We start from the raw sequence: 15,556 nt of genomic DNA, 5'->3' as shown, positions 1-15,556 counted from the left end.
GAGTTGGTAGCTCAGCGGATGAGAGCACATGGTTCCGATCCATGGGGACGGGGGTTCGAATCCCCCCCAATTTGCATAGGAGAGGTGGAATACGAGCTGCAGAGACTCGAGTAGTAAGGAAATGATTCAGTGCCTCTCAGTACACGACACAACTATTTCCACGAAGTGTTATTGGATAATTATTTGGGGGTTCTAACATATGATTGATCAAATAGATGATCAGTCAATTGCCAATTAGTTATCGGATTCGGAGTCAGTCTCGATTCGACGCCTATTCCGAACAGACGCTGATCCTGATAGTTCAGAAATGATTTCTCCATCTCTGTGTCTATCTCATTGATGAAATGAAATCTAATAGAATCGACTGTTTTTACCTCCGAAGCGAAGGAGAAGAAATGAATGAGGAAATTCCTATGTCTGTGAGAAATCGGTTCGAAGGTAAACGCGAATTTGGTGGATTGATCGGGGCTTTCCTCGAAAAAGCCACAAAGGGTTACGTTTTGAGTGAGAGAGGAAGGGAATAGAGACATAAGCATTGATACCGACAGGGGGTTGTGGACTCGGTGTGACAACTGCGGTAACATGCTTTACGTGAGATTCCAAAACAAAATAAAAATATTTGTGAGGAGTGCGGCTATCACCCCCCAATGACTAGTACAGAAAGAATCGAACTTCCGATCGATCGTGACACTTGGATTCCCATGGATGAAGACATGACTGCATAAGATGTTCCAGGTTTCTCTGACGGGGATTCTCATGGAAGTCGCATCATCAACTCCCAGAAACGAACGGGTTTAACTGATGCTGTTCAGACAGGGTGGGATGTCTAAACGGGACACTATTGCGCTTGGTGTTACGGACTTTCAATCCACGGGGGGAAGTATGGGTTCTGTGGTAGGTGAAAGATTACCCGCTCAATCGAATGTGCCACGGATCATCCCTTCCACTAGTTATTATCTGTGCTTCCGGCGGAGCACGTACGCAAGAAGGGACGTTGAGTCTTGATGCAGATGGCTAAGATTCCTCCCGTCCCACAAATACATCAGGTTCAGAAGGGATTATTATATATATCGGTTCCTACCTATCCAACTACGGGTGGTGTTACTGCTAGTTCTGGTACGTTAGGGGACGTAATTATTGCTGAGTCCAAAGCATACATAGCATTTGCTGGGAAAAGGGTGATTGAACAAACACTGCGTCAGAAGATACCCGATGGCTTTCAAGTAGCTGAATCTTTATTTGATCATGGATCACCCGATTCAATTGTTCCACGTAATCCTCTAAAGGTGTTCCGAGTGAGATATCTGAGCTTTATTCTTCAGCTCCTTGTAAAAGGAATTGAACCTCCTTTCCCCCCATTCGGTTAAACCCCCGTTTCTATCACTCTCCCTCCTTCTCATTAATCAAGTTAGGAATTATCAATTCGGGGTTGTCCTACTAATCTCTCTACCTCTCCAATGAGAGGAATTTATTCAGCGAACCGTCGTAACAATACTTTTCTATCCTTCTCTGATATCACGCCATGCAAATTATGCCACAATGCAATTATACCTCAGTAAGAAATCGAGATTAACCATCGGTATAATTTCGGACTCTGCTGTGCGCCTGATTCGACGAAAGTAGACACCGCGGATGTCTGCAGATTCATTTTGAGTCAGTTGATCGGAGCTGGAATCAGATACCTTACCGGAAACAATATGGATTTCGTAGCAATTTCCGAGTAACTGTCTCGATATATCGAATGTATAAAAACTTCCTTTCTACGTGAGATAAGGAGACTATTATTAGACATTGGGGGATAAAGATAAAAATAACAATATAATGTCATTATAGATACATCTATCTGTGTCATATCTTTCTTACTTGAGGTGATTCCATTACGACAGCGTCCTATTTACCTTCCATTTCTGTACCCCTAGTAGGTTCGGTCTTTCCGGCAATTACAATGATATCTCTGTTTATTTATATAGAACGGGACGAAATTCTACAATTTCTTGTTCTGTACACTATCTCACGGAAATTGTTCCATAGGATCGATCAATTACGACTACTTCTCTTGCTTTTGATTCGGTCGGATATATTCTTTCCACATAGCTTCACCGGCGGTTATTTTATTTGAGCACTTGTTTTAGCACTTGGGAATCTTTAACGTCATCTCAATCTATATCTCCTTTCCCCTTATGGATAAGTGAGACGTGGATCGTTCCATCGTTGCTAAGACATATAGATCTTAGCGACCCCACCTACGCACCAAAACAGTGGAAAATGTTCTAAACTTCTCGGAAACAGAATCCCTTCCAAGAATCCTTTTCAAAATGAAGTGATGTCGAAGCATCGGCTGTATCTGTATCTGCATCTATTCGGGGAGGGGGGGGGGTAGGGTAGAGGTGGGACCAATAACAATATAAGCGGCTGATTCATTCCAACAAGGCAATTTCTGGAGGGAGTATTAATGAATCGTCAATCCGAATGGTTTCGAGTAGATTCTCCAAGAGGTTCTCGTAGATTCAGTAATTTGTGTTGGGCCCGTATCCCGGTTCGTGGCGCAATGGGTTTCCGGCGGTTGGAATCTCTAGTTATATTGGTGAAGATTTAATCCCCACACTTCCATCTGGACAGATTGTTTTCATTCCACAAGGTATTGTGATGTGTTTCTATGGTATCGCGGGTCTCTTCCTGGGATTTTATCCGTGGCGTACGATATTTCGGGATGTGGGTAGCGGCTACAATTCATTTGATAAATGAGAAGTGAATCTTCCCCATTTCTCGCTGGGGTTTCCCCGGGGGAAACCGTCGTATTTGTATCCAATTTGCAATGAGAGATATACAAGCAGTTAAATTGGAAATTCGAGGAGGTTTCTATCCTCGTCGAGTCTTTACTTGAAGATGAGGGTCGGCAAGACATTCCCCTAACCCGGATTGGTGAGGATTCGGCGTCGGGAGAAACAGAAGAAAAAGCTGCTGAACTTGCTCGTTTTTCACGTGTATCAATCGAGGGATTCTAATATTTCGACCGATCCGGAGGTTCCTAGAAGAAGCGAATGAGATGAGGGAAGGAAATTAGGATGGTATAGTGACGATTAGAGAAGGGAATTAGAAAAGAGGATTCGATTACGGGGATTCATCCACTTAGTAATTTACTTCGTGAATTCCCCTCCTCACCATATAAATAATATATGAAATCATACTGTTGGAGACTCCTCCGGTGGTTCTACAATACCCCACGTCGCTCCCCGGATAGAGCTTACGAAGCTAGTAAGCGACTACAATCCGTAAGAGAAGACTCTTCCTATTATCTAGAAACAATATCATCTACGGAAGATTCGTCACAGGCTGCGGTAGCTCATACGGATGCAGAACCTAGTAAATCTCTATCTACTATATATCGGAGTCTTTTAGAATGTAGGATCAGCATATCTGTATCGAAGATTCGGAATAGTCTTAAGTTCTTTATCAGGAGGAAGCAACGCCAGTTGCTCCTGATCGGGAATTATCCTCCTACCTCCCGTGGGAAAGAAATATCGACAGAGGAAAGGTCCCGTGATGCATCTCCATCTCACCCCCCAGTTGCTCTGCCTCTTCAATCAGCGCCTCCACTGGTTCGTCTAGATCCCTGCAGGGTGGGGAGGAAACCAAACATAATTGGTGATTTATCGCAAAATCCACCAGGGGATAATCCTTTGGCTCCTGCGGGTAAATATGTGTCAAGAGAATCGAGTAAGACGGAACAAATGAATAGGAAATTGGCTCGGATCGAAGCAACTCCAAATGATCCTGATTCCTGGACACGGCACCGTCCCACAACTTCTCCGTCACTCCAAATAAATGATAACTCAAATGATAAATTTTCTGTCCGCAAATCAGTGGATTCCCCCAGTAGTACAACGGCTTATGAGTCTATAAGTCTGATGCCACGGTCCATAACTCGTACTTCATCAAGGTTCAACACAGAGTTGACGGGTCAATCGAGTTCATTAGTACTTAACGATTCTGAATTGGCTAAATATCAAGCAGTAGCTCCTATTCAATATATCGGATGTCTATTACTTCTCCCTTCCGCGATTCCAATTGTCTTGAAGAATTGGTTTCTAGAACCTCGGATCAGAAATTGGTGGAATACCTTCCAGTCACAAATATTTATTAATTCTTTCCGGGAAGAGGTAGCTCTCAAACGACTTCAGGAGATAGAAGGCTTACTCCGGTTGGGTGAAACAATGAGAGGCTCTGTATATACCTAATTACAAGACTACGGCACAGATGTGTATGACAAAACTATTCAATTGGTGGTAATATGTAACGAGGGAAACACCCAGATAATCTCGCACCTAGTAACCGACGTAATTAGCATTGCCACCTCGATCTGCTTGTTCGTAGTAGGTAAAGAAAGACTCGCAGTTTCAAATTCCTGGATTCGGGAGTTATTCTATAGCTTAAATGATACGACGAAAGCGTTCTCTACTCCACCATTAACGGATTTATGTATTGGATTTCACTCCCCCCACGGTTGGGAAATAGTTGTAGATTCTCTCCTGGAACATCTGGGATTCGCTCACAACAAATATGTAATCTCTTGTTTCGTCTCAACCTTCCCGGTTATTTCAGACACAGTCTCCAAATATCGGATTCCTCGCCATTTGAGTCGTATATCTCCTTCAATCGTAGCGACTTATCACACAATGAATGAATGATAATCACTCCACCGAGTATCTGCCAGTTGCATCCAACGGAGTAGACTCACTTCTCGTAGGAATTGGATTTTATTATCCTCTTCTGGTATTGGGTAGTGGGAGGATAAAAATTTGCAATTCCCGCAATCGTCGGGATATCAGAATACTCCAAAAGAGGGGAGTAATATTTTACCTATGATGTCAAGAAACAATCTATTTGTGAGAAACCCTAATACTAATAATCGAACTATGCGAAAGAGAAGTAGTAAGGACTGGATGGCGAAGTGGTTGACCCTGTCATTTCCAATGTTGATCACTCTGGATGGAATGAATCGTCCATCCGTATCAAATGCATATCCGATTTTTGCGCAATAGAATTACGAGGATCCACGAGAAGCAACTGGACGTATTGTATGTGCTAATCGTCACTTGGCTAAGAAACCCGTGGATATTGAGGTTCCGCAATCTGTTCTTCCCAATACTGTGTCCGAAGCAGTTGTTAAGATTCCTTATGATATGTAGATAAAATAAGTACTTGCAAATGGTAAAAAGGGAGGATTGAATGTAGGCGCCGTACCGATCCCACCCGAAGGGTTTGAATTGGCTCCTTCTGATCGTCTTCCAACCGAAGCGAGGGAGAAATTAAGTAAACTTTCGTTCCAGAGCTATCGCCCCGATAGAAAGAACATGATAGTAATAGGTCCGGTTCCGGGTAAGCTATATAGTGAAATCGTATTTCCGATTCTCTCACCGGATCCTGCCGTTGATAAAGAGGTACACTTTTTAAAATACCCCCTATATGTTGGAGGGAATAGGGGAAGGGGACAGATCTATCCCGATGGAAGTAAAAGCAATAATACGGTTTACAACGCTTCGGCGACGGGAAGGATAACTAGAATAACACGTAGGGAGAGGGGGGGTGGATACGAAATCACTACCCAAGAGACATCGGGGGGTCGTGAAGTAGTTGATACTGTACCTCCCGGTCCCGAACTTATCGTTTCGGAGGGTGAATATATTAAAGCTGATTAACCATCGACCAATAACCCTAACGTGGGTGGATTCGGTCAAGCAGAGGCAGAGATTGTACTTCAGGATCCATTACGTGTTCAAGGTCTTCTACTTTTTCTTGCATCGGTTACTCTGGCCCAGATATTCCCAGTGTCAAAGAAGAAGCAGTTCGAGAAAGTCCAATTGGCGGAGATGAATTTCTGAGTCCATACTTTTCGGATGTGAACCATCCGGAAAGGGTTGGTAATTGACTGTAAATCCGACGAGTCAAAGACAAATTCTGGATTTCTACCTCTTCTATACGTCTAAACGAAGCGATAAGTACAACTCTTGTGGTATCATTTGGAGCCGGTTGAGTCCAGTTAGCAGTAAGAATAACTGGAATTCTTCAAAAACATATTCGGTGATGAAACCAAGTTTTCAATAATAGTCTCCCCGACAGGTATCAGAAAATATATCCAATTTTGCTAACTATTTTTTCTATTCCGATATCGGTGGTGGCGGGTGAGCCACCGCCACCGTGTACTCCCCCCAATTTACTATGAGGAAATCGACCTGGAATTGGATTTAAACCTCAGGTCGAGTCCTTCCTTCTTCCTCCCGAGTCCAGAGATTTAATGTGATATGATTCCCCCCATCCCTCGATCTCTCGAAGAATCAGACGAGTGACTCGTGGGTTGGTTTGTTATCAAAAGCATATGCACCCTCCCAATCCCGGTAGGAATCTGTCCCATACTTATCAAATGATTGCAATAATTACCGCCCCTTCATCCAATTGCGATCGATTCTTCGGGAGAGAATCGATCGAATAACCTACTCACCCGAGTACGGTACCAGAATTTGACTCTGCTGAGGCGGAGTAGCATATACAGCTGGGGGGTTGTCGCACCCGGAGCAGTAGAACAGACTCCGGAAGAGGGGGTTGACCCGTTTCCGGACCTATGAACCCCCGGGATCCGGCACATCTTTTCACCTGCGAGTAGGAAGAATTTCCCAATGCTTATTCATTCTCAGAGGGATGATCCCAATCCCGAATAGGCTCCATGAAAGAATATTCCCAGTAGACCTATCACGAGTATACCAGCTACGGTACCTATAAGCCACAGAGGAATCCTTCCAGTGGTATTGGCCATTTGTCCCACCCCCCTCCCTTTTTGATTTCATTATTTAGTCACGACTCGAGACACGAACAGTCACAAATAAATCAGGTCTTAGTTTTTCCCAATTGGGGTTATCAAATCTCTTCAGTTTCTAATTGAAGAAGTAGTTGGAAAATGAGACGGCAAGTACGAAGATCAATAAGAGTCCCCGATAAAGGCTTGTACGATTCAATTCCACACTCTGTTTATTCGGGTTCGGTTGCGTCGTGGATTTATAGCTTATATAGGGATTATCGCTGAATGAATTGCATTGCCGATATAGAGCCTGGAAAAAAAACTGTAGGTACAGCTAGTCCGTGGACGGCTAGCCACCTAACGGTGAAAATCGGATAAGTTCTATCTGGAGTCGTTGGTACCTCCTGAGATCTAGTAAATGCATCAGCTTGTTCCAGCGAATCGAAGCGGCCAGTTACTAAAGGAACTTCTTGTCGGCTCTCCGTAAAATATTCATTTGGGCGGGGACTTCCAGAAACGTCGTAAGCCAAACCTGTACTGACGAATAACCAACCTGCAATAGACGGAGAAGGTATAGTAATGCTATGGATGACCCAGTATCGAATACTAGTAATAATGTCAGCAGAAGGACGTTCTCCCGTATTCCCAGACATGTTCAGCTCCGTATATCCCTGCGGGATTAAGGAGGATTGCTTGCCGAGAGGTGTGAGTACCAGTAGATGGAGAATCTACCGGTATACCTGAGCGATCCCCGTTAAGTTGTCATTATTATACCGAGGGTATACCCGAAACATACTGGATTAGTATAGCTAGCCCCCCCTCGAAGCAGCAATATTCCTCTTATTTCGCCGGATAAATAAACGAGTTGTAAATAAACCGAGCGGAGAAACCGTAATTCCCCCCTCCCCCCCGAGTATACAAATCTATCAGTATTTTCTCCGCGTTTTAGGAGAACCTATGGAAAGAATATGATTCTTTTTTTTTCCCCGATTGTTCAATTGGAGGTTCCGATGCTTCCGGTGAGTCTCAACGCGCGTGGTTAACCCACCACGTCTAAGTTTCTTTCGAATGACTTCCGTATCAAATCCTGCCATTAGAACTATAGGATTCTCCATCGAGAACTCGGGGGAACCTGGTCATGTAGGGGTATCTGATACATATAATTGAGATATTAATATCCAATCTTGTCTTGTTCCTCTTTCTGGGAAGATTCGATTCCTCCCACTCATTCAGAGGTTGGAGATATTTCGATGAACTGTCGATCCCATTCCCAGCTTCTGAAACGCGATCTTCTCGTCGGATAAACTGCTCTCATATGTCTACCAAGCTTCGAATCCCCTTCGATAGTTCCGAGTAACCAATTATTTTTCTACTAACCTATCTGCTAAATCAATTTGGTACTTAAATCTATGCTTACTCCACCGAGTCACTTCGCTTTTCTATCGTCCGCACCAATCTCAACTTCAGTATTATTTGTTGGATTGAATAAGATCCGGCTTATATGATACAAGAGTATCAGCTTAGAAGGAACGAGGAGTGCCCATTAGCACTTACTGATCCGCCGCACTTACCAATCATCTATTACCAATTAATACCTGAATCTTTTTCGGTAAGTATTTGTACTAAATGTATGTGAACCCAAATGGTTGAAGCACTGCTATCCGGAATTGTGTTGGGTTTGATCCCAATAACTCTAGCTGGATTATTTGTAACTGCATATTTGATTTGCAATATCGACGTGGCGACCAACTAGATATTCGGTAGAAGACGGAGACTCATTTGCCATATCCTTCTCCCATTCCTAAGATCTCTCTGGTAATCCAGAGGGATCGGGAAATGCAAATTCTTAGTATGTGTGGGTATTGGTCGAACCAGCTGATACCGACTTGAGTCGGAGAAACACGCCCTGTAGGATTTGAACCTACGACATCAGGTTTTGGAGACCTGCGTTCTACCGAACTGAACTAAGGGCGCTCCATTCCCCACGTAAGCCAGTTTCCATTCTAATCAGAATCTGCGGACATCCGGACACGGGAATAGAATCAGACTCTTAATCGGAGTGGTTCTTTCACCGACCAGGAGAGAGGAAGATAAATGGAATGTCTCTTGTGGGGGAATCAGTTGAATAACACAAACAATCTACCCAGATGGATTTCTCTTGTCACCAATTTCTCACCAATATCATTTTGGGATGTACGGGGAACAATAGGGATGACAGGATTTGAACCTGCGACATTTTGTACCCAAAACAAATGCGCTACCAAACTGCGCTACATCCCTATTGGTCTCGATCTCCGACTGGCATTCTCGGTATTGAGACGCGTGATCCAAGTAATTATAACTGATAGCCACAGAACTTGACTACCCACTTAAGAAGTAACCATGTCCCGAGAGGATGTCGCCTCCGAATCATTCCCAGACCGGAAGAATCCGATTCCCTTACTGGGGTTGGTCGTGGTAAAAATACTGGAAGAGACACATCATCTTCCTAGTCGATTGAAAAACGAAGGAGAATTCACAATGCAAGATGTAAAAATTTATCTTTCCACGGCCCCCGTGTTGGCTACGATATGGTTTGGGCTGCTAGCCGGTTTACTAATAGAAATAAATCGATTCTTTCCAGATGCCTTGATATTTCCATTTCTCTAGTCGGGGGGAGGCGGGGGTTGAGCAAAACAAAAGTAAGGTGGGAGAAATAGATCGATTTCCGTGAGGGGAGCAGTGAGCGATCCATTCATTACTGGAAATCGATAAATCGGGAATTCTATTAATGATTTATTACTGAGACGGTATCTTCCCATCCACTCCTCCCCCATTTCCTTCACTTATTTCAATGAATCCTATGGCTAAAAGTAGAGATGCGAGAGTAACTATTGCTTTGGAATGCACAAGTTGCACCCGAAAAGGGACTGACGACAAATCTCTAGGTATTTTTCGATATACTACGCGTAAGAATCGTCGCAATACACCTACTTGATTGGAATCGAGGAGATACTGTCCCTGCTGCTACAAACATACCATTCACAAAGAGTCGAAGAAATAAGTGATCTGTTTCTAATCAACTGGAAAATAATCAATAGTTTTCGGAAATGTCATGAAAGGTATCACGAATAAATCTAAGCAGTCTTCGCGTAGACGTTCTCCATCCATCCGATCCGACGAGATTATTGACTACAGAAATATAAGTTTACTCCGTCGATTTGTAAGTGAACAGGGAAGGATTTCACCCAGATGAATGAGTAGGTTGACCCCGAAACAACAGCACTCAATAGCTGTCGCAATCAAAAGAGCTCGTATTTTAGCTTTGCCACCGTTCTCGAATAACGAGAATTAGACCTTGCATTGCTAGCGACTAGACAATTAAGTTCTAGTTTGAAAGATTTGGCATTCAACCGACTACTCGATCCTATTAACCCTAAATGGAGAAATGAATAGGAGTCGGAACCAATACTCCGGGTGGAATATTTGTAGTTTACTACCGTCCGTTCCGCCTCTCCGGGAGACAATATCCGGAGAGGTTTCTTATTTTCAACCAGTAGATTCGTATACTGGTAGTTGTGCAATCTCGGAAAAACAGTGAGTATCTAGGATAGCTATCTATGCAGGTATTTTGCGATTCAGATAAACTCGATTTTCATATAAATTGTGAATCATCCTATTATGAGAAATTCCATTCCCTCGTGCTGCTGCATTGATCCGGGCAATCCGTAAGCGACAAATTTCTCTCTTTCGATTACTCCTATCTCGATAAGCAGAAGCCAATGCTTTCATTTCCTGTTGATTCGCCGTTCTAAATAGCTTTGAATGAGCTCCCCTAAATCCAGATGTAATTTCAGGAATACTTTTGCGACGTTTCCGAGCCACAGATCCGCGTTTTACCCTAGTCGTTGAGTGTTTACCCTCACAAAATATCAAAATTATTCTTTGGGGACTCTGTCTGTCACACTGGTGATACAACCCCCCCCCCCCCCCTTCAGTCCCGAATGAATCCCACCTCTCTCATATCATCGGAACCGTCTGGATGCATCCTTCTAGCAAGAAGACGGAATTGCTAAGTGTAGATCTGGTGGCATGCACGGTCGCGGTGGCACACCAAAACTCTCAATTCCCGCACTCCTGATATCCGAATTATTCGGATTAGTAGGATCAGAAATAGTTGAAATAGAATCTGAATCTGGTCACTTAATTCTTTTGAAAGAACAATTCCCGCAAGAGACTTTCCTATCTGACGTAGAAAATAATGATTCCAATGGCTTTTGCTACCTTAACCTTCCCGTCCACAAATCCCCGAGATCAGATGCCTCTTGATAAAGAAGTTGCACCAGAGGGAGTTATGGATTCCAAAGTTTCCGTAGTATCTTCCTCGACAGTTGGGTCCTTCCTATACACCGGAGCCTATGATTTCCCGATGACGGGGGAAATGGAATTACTGTTGGTAAGTCGTATAGTTTCCAATCCCCGGCTCCACTCAAGACTTGAGAGATCAGGTAAAGAGTTTCATCCTAGAAAGACTTATTTGTATAGTAACGGTATTTCACTTCGGTAGTTGGCTGGATGGTTGACCCAAAGCAAAGCTACCGCCATTGCAGGGATTCCAGCAGAGATATGGGAATCGATATCCTCATCCCCACGTCGCTTAGTGATTTTTTTAGTATCACTGATAAGTTGCTTCTCATCTCACACTAAGATGATTGGATTTGCACCAATCAGAACTATGAATTTTCGTCTCTCAGTAAAGGATATAGATGACGGATCTTTGCCTAATTACAGTGAAGGGATCTTGCTGCGACACCGACCCCCCAATATCATTTGGTTTACGATTCAAACGTGTCGCACATACACCCTGGTACATACCCCTCTGCGTTGGGGGCACCCCCGAAGGGCAGGGGATTTTGTTCCAATCTCCATTGGTTGTCTTGCGTTCCTAATAAGTTGTTGATTGGTTGGCATATCCAAAAGATGCAGGGTTTTGGGGTTCGGACTATTCCTAACCATGGAGGACACCTCAATCATTGAGTTGGTAGAATCCTTATCTCCCGGGCAACCTCATATAGAAAATATGGGAGATGGAATAAGTGGTGGAGATAGCGGTGATTCACACAAGTCATAAACCTGGGAGAGGGAGGAATTGGGTGTTGCTCCTCCCCCCCCCCCCCCGCAAATCAATATTCGTGAATGACATTTGGTAAATACCCACACCCAAATAGTATCGATTCCTAAAGTACCGGAATGTAGGGATCTCCCCTGTTCATATCGGGAGACTCCTCGTGAGTCCCGGACATTCCCCACCAAGCAGTAGAAGTTACTAAATTAATCTTGAATCTGGAGAGTTTTCTGATGCTACGGGATCTACAATACCATGATTTTCGGCTTCTTTCGCTGACGTAAAAACGTCTCTTTCCATGTCTTCGGAGATCATCCATAAAGGTTTGCCGGTTCTTTATACATGAACCCTAGTAATACAATCACAAGGTTTCGATACTTCTTCTGCTTCCATAATACATTCACCCGCCTGTCCATCATAATGGGAACTCGCAGGTTGATGAATCATAACCCTGATTCAGTATCGTTGCAATTCAATCCGAAGACAACCGTACGGGCAGCTCCTTCTGCATACGGCTCCGTGTCTGACTACCAAATATTTTGCAAGTGGAAGAATCCCAATTCCAGAAATCGGGTGGGGTTCTTATCTCTTATCCAGAGCCAGCTTCTTAGAAATTACATATACCACCCTTTCTTACCAGAAGTACTATGGTGGTTCCGTTGCTTCATCCCTTCCAGCAATCCCAAGGTTTTATATGGATATTCTCTACGGGAGATAGAATCAAGATCCTTCGATTCGGGATAAATTGTAGGGATTCATCCCTCACCCCAGGATTTCTGCGACGCTAGAGTAGATGCACTTACTGGTGGTGAATCCCTACCGAAGAATTTCCTGACTCACTTCACTATCTCGGTGCTTCACTACTTCGGTCCTTGCACACATACCTAGAATTCCACCAAGTTTTAAGTGCCATGCTATTATTACCGCAATCGGGCGGAGGCATAGTTTCGACCCATACAAATCATTGGCGCCAAGCGTGAGGCAGTGCTATACGTTTGGTTATCTCTCCTCCGGTTGAAATGGAAGATCCCATTGAAGCGGCTAATCCCATGCAAATGGTATGTGCATCCGGTACAACAAATTGCGTAGCATCATAAACAGATATTCCTGATAATACTGCCCCACCGGGAAAGTTTGTATACAAATACGTATCCTTGGTTTCGTCCTCCCCATTCAAGTACATCATGATACCAATCGGTTGATTTGCAATCTCGTCATCCACTTGCTGACCCAAAAAAAGAAGCCTCTCTCGATAGAGACGGTTGATCAGGATAGGTCTCCGCGCCCCCCTCCTCCGGAACCGTACGAGCATCGTTAGAAGCATACGGCTCCAGTGGTTCCGGTATACCAGCATGGGTCCGGTACGAGAAGGAGCAAAACAGGTTCTACATCCCTTAGGAAGAGATACTTCATGTATCACCGTTAATGAAAACCTCTTTCACCCTCCCAATCTAATCCATTTTCCAGTATTCCATTTATGGTTCAGGTTCGTCTCTTCGGTCTCCCAAACATCTTGAACCATATCTCAATTGGTGGGGGGGGGGGGTACACCCCCCCCTCCCACCAATGTTTTCTTGTTCATAATTGAGTCCCTCTCAAAAGAATCTTTAGGCTCATTTTCTACTTCGGGGAGATATAAATCCGATCATTATTTGTACATGTAGAACAAATAGTTTCATTTCCTCTTTCCCCACTCCATCTTTCAGATCCCGCACCCCACCCCGACTCACTGACTAATTCAAGTCCCATTCAATCTTGTGGTTATCCTTGTCATCATCGACTCGCGGGATTTAGCGACCGAAGCCTGGCGAATCTGTTAGTTCCAACTAGCCATGGATTCCGACGATTGATGGATCTTTTATCGAATCTTTCGTTCCAGTCTCACGCGTTCGACTACCAAAGAATCAGTCTGAGTGAGATAGAGACACATCGCTCGGATGAGAAATGATGGGGAGTAGCTCCATACAACTCGATATGTCTAACGAGTCGCACTATACGTCAATCCGAACCGCATCCTCTTCCCCAGGTAGACGAAAGGGCACCTTCGGAACACCAATTGGCATACGGAAACCGGTAGTAAGTTGTAGTTGTCTCTTAAACGAAAGCGTAACACCCGATGGAAGTGGAGGCTTGTGTTGTATTATAACATGTCTAGTCGGAATGAATTTGCATCTCTTGAGGCGTCTACTCGTGGAATCCGTGGTACATAGCCGAGGGATCCGAGATCTGATTGGTGGTGGAATATTTCCCGCGAGATAGATGGGACCAATCTCTACGTTGTTGCGTAAAAGATGTAAATGCTAAAATATCTATGTCTTTCCCTCCGCTAGGAGGGGGGGATTCTCGGCTCCCCACACCGATACGTCCGCCTATACACCAATGTATTTACACGTATCATTCCAAGTGGGATCTCCATTCAGGATTGAAGAGAGTCTCTTCCACTTCTTTATAGCGCAGGCTTCCGACGCGAGAAAGTCACGTAGTGTCCATTCATTTTCAACAAAGGGGTTTCCAACGGGTTTGCCTCGGTATCGCGTTCATACTGTTGTACTAAATGATCCCGGTCGCTTAATTTCTGTACATCTAATGCATACGGCTCCGGTCTCTGGTTTGGGCTGGTTCAATGGCTCTGTATGAATTAGCGGTTTTCGACCCATCTGATCCTGTTCTTGATCCGATGCGGAGACAGGGTATGTTCGTCATCCCATTCATGACCCGTATCGGAATAACGAAGTCATGGGGGGGTTGGAGCATTACCGGAGATACCGTAACTGACGCAGGTATCTGGAGTTATGAAGGTGTAGCTGCAGCTCATATTATCCCATCCGGTTTATTATTTCTAGCTGCTATCCGGCATCGGGTCCATTGGGACCTGGATTTGTTTCGCGACGAACGCACGGGAAAACCATCCCTCGATCTACCCAAAATTTTTGGAATTCATTCATTCTTATCAGGAGTACTTCGCTTTGCTTTTGGAGCATTTCACGTAACTGGTTTATTTGGGCCCGGTATCTGGGTATCGGACCCCTATGGATTAACCGGTAAAGTACAACCTGTGGATCCGGCTCGGGGAGCTGAGGGTTTCGATCCCTTCACTCCGGGAGGAATAGCTTCTCACCATATCGCAGCAGGTATTTTAGGTATACTAGCCGGTCCATTTCATCCTAGTGTTCGTCCCCCCCAACGGTTATACAAGGCCCTACGCATGGGGAATGTTGAAACCGTTTCGTCCAGCAGTATCGCTGCCGTTTCCTTCGCCGCCTTCGTAGTTTCTGGGACTATGTGGTACGGCTCCGCCGCCACTCCAATCGAGTTATTTGGTCCCACCCGTTACCAATGGGATCAGGGATATTTTCAGCAAGAGATAGATCGGCGGATCCGTGCTAGCAAAGCTGAAAATTCTGGTTTATCGGAAGCGTGGTCCAAAATTCCCGAGAAATCAGCTTTTCATGATTATATTGGTAATAACCCAGCCAAGGGTGGATTGTTCAGAGCAGGTGCTATGGACAACGGTGACGGAATAGCTGTCGGTTGGTTAGGGCACGCCGTCTTCAAGGATAAGGAAGGTCATGAGTTACTTGTGCGCCGTATGCCCACCTTCTTCGAGACATTCCCGGTGGTCCTGGTCGACGGGGAAGGCATCGTAAGGGCGGATGTTC

General features: G+C 44.5%; 3 non-coding genes across 3 annotated transcripts; 1 reads left to right on the top strand and 2 right to left on the bottom strand.

Moving 5' to 3' along the window:
• TRNAR-CCG (transfer RNA arginine (anticodon CCG)) lies at nt 1-74 on the top strand. The gene has a single exon. It is a non-coding gene; the product is annotated as a tRNA-Arg (tRNA).
• Nucleotides 75-8,693: 8,619 nt separating this feature from the next.
• Nucleotides 8,694-8,767, bottom strand: TRNAW-CCA (transfer RNA tryptophan (anticodon CCA)). Its single transcript has one exon. It is a non-coding gene; the product is annotated as a tRNA-Trp (tRNA).
• Nucleotides 8,768-8,999: 232 nt separating this feature from the next.
• Nucleotides 9,000-9,073, bottom strand: TRNAP-UGG (transfer RNA proline (anticodon UGG)). Its single transcript has one exon. It is a non-coding gene; the product is annotated as a tRNA-Pro (tRNA).
• Nucleotides 9,074-15,556: the final 6,483 nt, after the last annotated feature.

Source organism: Dipteris shenzhenensis, unplaced genomic scaffold (genome assembly GCF_047967505.1).
Source record: "Dipteris shenzhenensis isolate YYH24624 ecotype China unplaced genomic scaffold, Dip_SZ_1.0 scaf0241, whole genome shotgun sequence".
In the NCBI taxonomy this organism is placed as follows: Eukaryota; Viridiplantae; Streptophyta; class Polypodiopsida; order Gleicheniales; family Dipteridaceae; genus Dipteris; species Dipteris shenzhenensis.
The sequence above is the reverse complement of the archived record's forward strand: the minus strand, read 5'-3'. Positions and strand labels throughout refer to the sequence as shown.